General features: G+C 35.2%; 1 pseudogene; it reads right to left on the reverse strand.

The window, feature by feature from the left end:
• The window catches only part of LOC101635711, a 30067-nt pseudogene extending 27249 nt beyond the window's left edge, over positions 1-2818 (reverse strand).
• Positions 2819-9551: the final 6733 nt, after the last annotated feature.

The raw sequence follows: 9551 nt of genomic DNA on the forward strand, positions 1-9551 counted from the left end.
TCTGTCTCTGGTTAATTCTTTTACCCCCACATCTCTGCTCTGTACCCCAGTTCTTGTATGTATAAATACATACATCTTTAAAAAATGTATCTACTTTTAATATTAATATCGATAAAGAATTTCAAAACTTTCTCAAATTTCTCAATTGATGTCCTATTGCTTACTCTATATTATAATATTTGCACATTAAGAAGTAATTCCTTTCTATAAACTATTTAATATTTATTTATCAAAGGACCTCATACAGTTGTTTCCTCTTAATGGTGAGCTCTTGCTCAAATGTGGCAAGTAGTCCATTGTCATAATTAAGACCTTGAATTTAGTAGGCAGATTGCTGGAGTTCTAAACATTGCTCTAGCACTTAGTATGTTTATAATCTTAAGCAAACTAACTTCTGGGTGCTTTAGTTCTTTCCGTATAAACGGGAAAAATAATAGCATGTAAGTATTTTTTGCAAAGATTAGCTGATCCTACAGATATAGGCTTCAAAAATAATCTGACAGCTATTTGCTAACTAACTACTAGCTGGTGCAAAGGGTTAGGATGCAGCACTGCAAGCTAGCTGGAGTTGCTTCTGTCCAAGTTTGATCTCCCGTCCCAGAGGAGATCTACACGGAGCGGCAGACCTCCCGTGTCTTGCCCACCGCTCCCCTCAGTGTATTTCGTCAATCTGCTTGTTGTGCTTCCCTTTATGTCTCTGGTGAATCCTCTAATACCTCACCCCTCTGACCTGTACCCCAGTTCTGTGTGCATAAATAAATATTAAAAAAAAAACAACAAATATCCTTTTTTCTCAAGTTCTATTTGAAGCTCTCAATTAGTTACCTAGAAACTTTCTAAAGACCTTTGTGTTATTTAAATAGACTGAGGTTTATTAAAAAAAAAAATAAGTCATGCTATTTTAATAATAGTAGGTCAAGTAGGTAAATGTAGTAAGAATAAAATGATTGCTTTGGGTCCTTGAAGGTGGGAGCTAGTTCTTTTATGAGTAGACTTATTAATATTAGAGTCTGTTCAAGATTCACATCTCCTAAACACTAAGGTTATTTTCTACTTAGCAGGAATTTTGAAAAGTTTAAATGAGAAGCCAGGTACTTCGGATAATCAGTTGTCAGGATATTGTCTTTTTTTTTTTCCTTTAATCTATTAATTTAGCATTTGATAAGAGAGATTACACCTTTGCCGTGTAGACACGGTCTACCCTGTCCTGGTGGATAGAAAAAAGAATCAGCACTTCACAAACTCTATTTCAGTGGTTATTAAATATCACTATGCTTTACGATTACTGGAGGGCTTGTTAAAATAATGAATAGTTTGGGTTGACGATCTCTTGAGTGAAGCTGGAGAATTTGCATTTTTAATGAATCCCTAAATGACGCTGATACTGTTACCTGGAACTACACTGAAAACAGCTGCTTTACTGGTGTACTTTATACCTCTACACTGCAGTCTCCTTATACATTCTTTCTTTATTACCACATTTTTGTCCCTCCCTTTGTTGGCAGAGAACAGGGGCTTCCATATACACTTAATAATGGGTATTAAATTTTACTGAACTCTACCTTAATTCAGAAAAAGAATTTGATGAAATTTAGAATAATACGTTTCCCAGAAAAGTGCCTCTCTTCCAAACTAACCATTCCCTTCACTCCTTTGATTATGTTATCTCTGGTCAGTCAGTTGTGTGTGTGTGTGATCTTTCTCCCTTCTTAACCTACTATCTAGTACTTATTATGTCAATATGTATTAGTTATGATGTACTACATGGCTTGGGTTATTTCTTGTTTGTATTCCATGATTGTAGACTTTTTGAGAGTAGGACATGTTGTATTATATATGCTCTGTTTTAGCACAATGCTTATTAGCAAGTCAGTTTTGCTTTTCAATATATGCTTATTGGCTATCAGTATTCTGATATATGGGGCAAGATGACAACAAAGTGAATATGCCATCTTTATCCACACACAGAGTGTCTATAACAGAACAAAGCCAATAACTTCTGAAGGAAGACCATGCACATATAGCACATATAAGGAGTAAATGCCAGAGGAGGGGGTCTCCAGTGAGTAGTGGAATAGGCCACACAGGCGTCTTACTTGTGCAGGTGAGGTAAGCTCCTATGGCTTAGTGGGACTGGCATGGCCCTTACACAGTGCCCTTCAGCGGATCTCAGCAGGACCAGAGCTCCAGACTAGGTTCTGGGAGCCAGACATCAGCACAAAACTTGGTCAGCTATGGGGCAGGTTCTAAAAGCAACCTGCCAAAGTAGGCCTCCATAGAACACCAGTCCAGAATTCATAAGCTCTGGAGCAGTTCCTGCAAGCAGCCCCTACACAAACCTCAGGGAGCCTTCAGACAGAAATAACCTACCATTGTATGCCCCTGAAGAATCTAGTGCAGATCCTCACAAGGTCCACAGTGGGTCTTAGAAGTAATCTCAGCAGCCCTCAGCAGAACTCAGCGAGCCCTGGAACATGACCTGGAAGCAATTCTATTTACCAAGGTAGGCTGCTGAAGACTTCAGCAAAATTGAGGGAGGGTCCTAAAAGCAGGCTTACCGTAGTAGGCCTTCCAAGATATCTGTGAGACCCGGGACAGGTCTAGATAGTCCCCAGTATGGCAATCTCTTTCCAACCCCAACTGAAGACCACAGTGACCCTGGATAGGACTCGGATGCAGGTTTATTGAAGTAGGCCCCTCTGGACCCTGGCAAGCCTGGGAAGAATTCATAGGTCCTGGAAAGCAGTGGCTCAGGCCCTGCCAAGGTGAGCAGAGCACACAGGCCCTGAAAGAAATAACTATAGGGCGTGATCGCCATGGGCTGAGGCTCTTAGAACAGCAAAATAGATATAGTTCCTGAGAAAGTGATTATTCCTTTGTTAATAGAAACTGGTACAGATTGGTCAACAAGGTTTATTCTGAAGAGAGTCATGCCACATTGAACAAGATGAGGGTGAAGGCAGGAATCTGTAGGTTGTGGTCTTGGTGGTAGGGCAGTCAGCTCCAACAGAGGCACTGGAGAGAGGGGAGTGGAGTTATGGGGAAACATACATCATAAGACAAACCCACAGCTAGCATCATACTCAGTGGTGAGAAACTGAGGCTATTTCTTCCAAAATCACATATATGACAAAGTGCCTACTGTCTCCACTATTGATCAACATATTATTGGAAACCCTAACTGGAACAACTAGACAATCAAAGCATAAAAAAGGCCCTAAATTGGAAAAGAAGACATAAAACCGTTATTGTTTGCAGATGACATAATATACACAGAAAACCCTAAAGATTCACTGAAACCAATAGAAATGATCAATTGCATAGTAAAGTGACAGATGACAAAATCAATATACAAAACTTGGTTGTATTCCAGTATGCAAATACTGAACTAGATAGAAGAGAAAGAAATTACACACACACACACACACTATAAATGATCTCATTTATCTCACTTATAGTAACACCAAACAGTATTAAATACCTAGGAATAAATCTAGCAAAGGATGCAAAAAAAAAAAACAAAAAAAACAGAAAACAAAAACATTTAATGGAAACTATAAGACTTTATATATAAAAAAAAAAGACACAAGGAAATGGAAAGATATTCCATGCTCATGGATTGAAAGATTTTAACGTTGCTAAAATGTTTGTTTTACCCAAAGCAATATGTAGATTAAACATAAACCCTAGCAAAGCTGAAAAATAATTCTTCTAAGAAACAGAACAAATACTATTAAACTTTATATGGACACAAAAAGGCCCTGTATGACTAATGTCTACAAAAAGTAGAGGAATAGAGGTATCACACCCCTGGACTTCAAGCTATATTATAAGACTATACTAATAAAAACTAGAATAAAATGAATACACAGATTAATGGAATAGTAAGGAGAGCCCTGGAATAAATCCCTGTATATATGATAGTTAATCTATGACAAAAGTGTCAAGAAAATACAATGGAGAAAGGAAAGTCTCTTCAGTAAATATTGCTGTGAAACTAGACAGTCACATGCAAAAACTGAAAGTAGACCACTCTTACATCATATCCATAATTAAACATAAAATGGATCAAAGACTTAGCTATAAAACTTGATACAAGAAAACATAGGCAAAACACTCCATGACATTGACTTCAGGCATGCCTTCAGGTACTCAATTCCAAGCACAGGAAATTTTTAAAATATGAATTAAAAAAATGGGTATACATCAAGTTTAAAAACTTCCATAAAGTTAAAAAAATGATAATATAAACAGAGACCCTATTGAATGGGAAAATAGTTTTGCAGATAAGACATCTGACAAGAGGCTAAGAACTGCAACGAATTTCTACAACTCAACAAAACTAGAACAACCTTATAAAACTGGCTGAAGAGCTCAATAGAAATTTGCTCATTGAAGCCAGACAGATGGCTAGCCAGCACGTGAAAATAATATTTATCATGTGGGAAATAGAAATGTAAACCACACTGAGATACCATCACACTCTAATGGAGTTCCTCAAAATATTAAAAATAGAGCTACTGCATGGCCCAGCAATTCCTAGCTGCCTACCTGAAGAATGAAAAAACAAAAACAAAACAAAACAACAAAAAAAAATCCACTACTTTGATGACATATATTCACTCTTAGGTTCATTATAGCACTATTTACAATAGCCAAGTTAAGAAAACTACCTAAATGCCTTTCCACAGAGCAGTTGATTAAGAAGAGGTAGTGTGTGTGTGTGTGTGTGTGTGTGTGTGTGTATTCAGTGGAATACTATTCAGTATTGAACCTTTGCCATTTGCACCAATATAAATGGTACTGGGGCATATTAAATAAAGAAAAAGTCAAAATGGTGAAGACAAATGCATGACAATTTCACTCACGTGACTTAGAGAAAAAAGCATATACACATAGGAACTGATAAACAAAACTCAAACAAACCCTAGAAATATGACAGCAGAATTAAAGCTTGTAGAGATAGATGGTGGGAACAAGTTGATGAAAGACCTAATGGTCTTGGGTTGGAAGATTTGATGGTGGGGGTAGTATGTAAACATACACTGAGGAAGTGTGAACTTATTACCTTAAACCATATTATCTCTTTGAAGGAAAAACAAATTATTCTGATAGAGCTTTTCATGATATTAAATAAATGTACAGGTAAAAAACATATGGCGATATGGATAAGTCATGTGTAAGATTGCTAAATTTATTAAAATAAAAATACTAAAAAAAACTCAAATTTCAAGTTACATTTGAAATTCAGATAAGCAAAGAAAAGAGTTTTTGTTGTATAAATATCTCCCATGTAATATTTTATCATACTAATAGCAAAAGAGTATCTGTTTATTGAGACAAATTTAGATGACCATACTGTAGCAGAGAGGGCAACCATTTTCATGGGCATCAGAACTTCATTTTTCAAAAGTTTATTAATGGGTTATTAGAATATATCTTGCTTTCAGAAATAACTCTTCTGTAGTATTTCACCATATCTTAGCAGTGTCACTTTTTCAGCATATCTAATCACTGAGCTTTATTTGATTCATCTGATGAAACGTGATAATGATAACTGCCCAAGCAAGTAAATTCTAATTTCTCCAGTGTCTTTTATTTTAATGTAAATTATTACTACATATGGTAATAACCATTAACACCCTTATGAATTGGTCACCTAGGAAAGAGCTAAGTTATTCTATTTTTAATATGCATTTATCATATATTTTAAACTTGGGGTAGATAATATTAATGCATATTTCTGTCCTCTAGAAACTGAATTAATGGTAAAATTTTAAATGAAGAGTATAGTCTAAGAAATAGGCCAGTAAAATATTAAGGTTTCTGGCTCCCACTGACTAGAGTTTGGAGCCAAGTCAGCTGGTGGAGAGACAGTGAAAGCAAGGCCTTGGGTATTCTTTTGGATCGGGTTCCCATCATCATGTTTTTTAAGACACCCCCCTGTGGACCTCCTCCAGTACCCTTCTTTCTACCTGAACCCCTTCCCCAGTCACACCATCACAGTACTGAAATTAGATTCTGTTGTTAATTGTTTTGTTCATGTCACAGAGCAAAGCTGATGTTATTGGGAAAGAGCCAGGGATCTGACCACAAGGTGTTGTCTAAGAGTTTTGATTTTTCTAAGATATGTTAAAATAAGTTAACAATATTCTGATGCCAAAAACTTATTTAATAGTTGAAAAGTAGTTAGAGTTCAGGCCTTCCCTGGTGACGCAGCAGGTTAAAGCACAGCACTGATAAGCTAAAGCCAATTTAGGGTGAGTTCAGTCCCTGCCCTGGAGGTGACACACATGGCGCAGACAGACCTCTCCTGACCTGCCTGCTGCTCCCTCAGCAGTGTACCTCATCAGTTGGCCTGTTCTGCTCCTCATCCTGTCTCTGGTGAATCCTCTCAAACCCCTGCAACTCTGGCCTGTATACCAGTTCTGTATACATACATAAATCTTTAAAAAAAAGAGAGAGAAAGAAAGAAAAGTACTTAGTTAATCCTCATAAAATTGGAGCTTAGAAAACAGATTCCTGGAGGAAAACTATGGGCAGCTATAAATTCAATATATAGGTACCAGAGAAAAATATACTAACCATCATTATTTTATCAAAGCAATCTCTGTCCCAGAAATATGGAAAAATATTTGGTTAAATCCCATGGAAAAAATAAAGATAGAAAGCTTTTCAACTCAAACCTGTTGCTATTGACCTGCTGCTCAAATAATGACCTAAATTTGCAGCCAAATTTCTTAATCTAATACTTGTGTCTGCAATTATAAGCTCAGTAGTTCTGATATACTTGACTTTTCTTTAAAGGTGATGGTGAATGATCCTATTTTGTGCTAAATTTAATTTGAAAGGAGACATGTGAAATATAGAGGATATGAAAATCTTTGTAGGTTCAAATTGTGGCAGTGTAAGAAATATTAAATAAGTATTTCTTATTGGGTGTGACTATTTTTTAGCCTACAGAAAAAATTTGAATGCTTTCTTCAGACTTACAAGATTCTTTATATTTTTTAAAGCATGTGTCTTCTCTGTTGGTAAACTAAAAAATTATTTTCTTCCCTTTTTTGCTCCTGATGTCATACGGGCTTCTATTTGGGCTGTACTCATCAATTCTTTCTCATATTACTATTGTAAACTCCTTCCAAATGTTTTCATTCATTAGTGTTAAATTATTATTTTCTTCCAAAATGTGTTCTGCTTTCTCTTTCTCTGGTTGTATTTCATGTTTATAGTGCAAAATTAAACCAAGTCAAGCAATAACAGTGTTCCCATGCCTACTCATTTAAAAATTGTTACATGCAAGCATCTATCTTGAGTAATTACATTCTGTGAGATGCATATTTACTCACAGTTAAAACTTGAGTCTAAACTATTTAATTATGCTCTCTACCTACCCCTCAAATTGAGCATAGCTTCAAGTTGTTATTTTAGGAATGAATGAAACTAAAATCAAAAGACTCTTAACTTTGGTAATTTAGGAGGAATGAAATAAAAGGAAATATTGGTTTCCTTTCAGTAAAAATAATGAAGGAGCTGTAGTTCAATTTCTCCTCTTTTGAATGAAGGTCACTTAACAAATTCTAACAGTATCACTATGAGTTTTGGACTTAAATATTTATAGAACTGAAGATTTCAGCAATCCTCTGTTCAACCTGTCTTTATGACAACAACCAGGGAAAAAATAATATTGACATCCAGAACTTATTTATTCTAATAATTTCTATCAGTTCTCATGTTAGTACACAATTTGAAGAATCTATATATTTATGTCTATGTTTTAGATCAGCAGAATGGAAGTTTTGTCCTCATGATACTAAGTTTTGATAAAACTTTGTATACAATCAATGGAGAGTTTGACTTGACTTCTAGCAAAATAAGTGAAATGGGGTAATGTGTAATTGTTGATGATTCATTACCACATTAGAAAACATCTGATGATAGATATATTTAGATATATACTCCTAGTAGTTTATTAGTTCATGTATAATGAAGTAAAAAAAAAAACAGGATTATTTTATCACCTTAATTACTCTTTAAACTTTTCTAATCTTGCCAGAGAGGAATTGTAGAAAGTAGGAAGAAAAAGGAAAAGGTGTTTGAAGGACTCTGATTGGCTATTTGTGCTTTAGTGGTGGGCATAGAGTGGTAACAGATCTGAAGACCTATGAACATTTACTCCTAATAGTAGAAAGTTTTATAAAGAAAGAATAATACAAAACAAAAGAACAAATTCTAATTCTCAAAGCATGATGCTTTAACATGGTGCTCAGTGCCCACTTATTTACCTCACTGAAGTTTTCCTAATTTTCATAATAAAGAGATAAACCCTGTAATAACTTTGAAACCAAGGTGAATGGCTTCTACAACTAAAATTCTTGGCGTTATATCACTTGCTGGCAAAAGCCACCTTGGAAAGAGAAATGACAAGTTAGTGATTTACTATATGTGATGGAAAAAGCAATCAATCAAAAAATCAAAGCAAACAAATGCAACAGGTGACATCTAGCAGTATCTTCTATAAGAAATAAGGCAAGTCTCAACAACGGGGTGCTGATGGAGTTGTTAATTCTAGAGCCTATTAGGACTTTCACAATGGCCAAAAAGTTGAATTCATTCTAAGCAATTAGGCCATCATGTATTCACTGCTTTACTAAGTCCAGATGGTATGCTGTACGTAGTGAGATAATTTTCAGTCACTTGAGCAGTTGTTCAAGAGTGAAGGAAGGGCATTTTGCCAACAGAGAGAATTGATTTGATGTTCACAATATACATATATAGAATTTAAGAAATAATTTAAAGTACTTTAGCATATACAGTAAAATTTTCCCATTTTAAAATTGCAATTAGATAAGTCATTTTCAAAGGTATATAGCTAAGTAACCATAATCAAGACATATTGTATTTTTGCTACCCTAAAACTATTCCCTTTGTATTTTTCTGATCATTTCTCTCACTGCTATTCTGTTCCCAAACAACAATTGATTTGCTTTTTATAATCATTATACTTTAGGGCATTTATCTGATGACAAATAACGTTGAATTTCTCTTATGTGTGCATTTAGAAATGATATTTTATTTTTGACAAATGAATTTCAAATAGTTGGTTCATTTAAAAAATAAATGCATTTTCTTTGTTGTTGAAAGTAGTACCATTTGTTTACTTTTGCTTTGTTTCCTTTGGCATAGGAGTTCAGTACCCAAATACATCACTGACAATGTCATGAAGTGTTTTACATATGCATTCTATATGTATTTTATTATTTCTGGTCTTATATCTAAGTATTTATGGCAAATAAAAAAGCTATTGCACAGTGAAAGAAACTAACATAAAAATTAAAAGATGGAGATCCAGCAAGATGGCAACAGAGTGAAGATGCCAAAATCATCATGCCCAAGCTCACACAGGAACATAAGACTAAAAATAGACTGTTGACTTACTTACTATGATTTTCAAGCCAAATGAGAGCACCTTGGACTCACTAGAAGGAAGATAACTGAGGGAGACTCAGCAATTGGGGACTTCCAATAGGGGAGCTCTGATCTGGGAGTTC

Source organism: Condylura cristata, unplaced genomic scaffold (genome assembly GCF_000260355.1).
Source record: "Condylura cristata isolate star-nosed mole 26May11 unplaced genomic scaffold, ConCri1.0 scaffold00031, whole genome shotgun sequence".
Classification (NCBI taxonomy): Eukaryota; Metazoa; Chordata; class Mammalia; order Eulipotyphla; family Talpidae; genus Condylura; species Condylura cristata.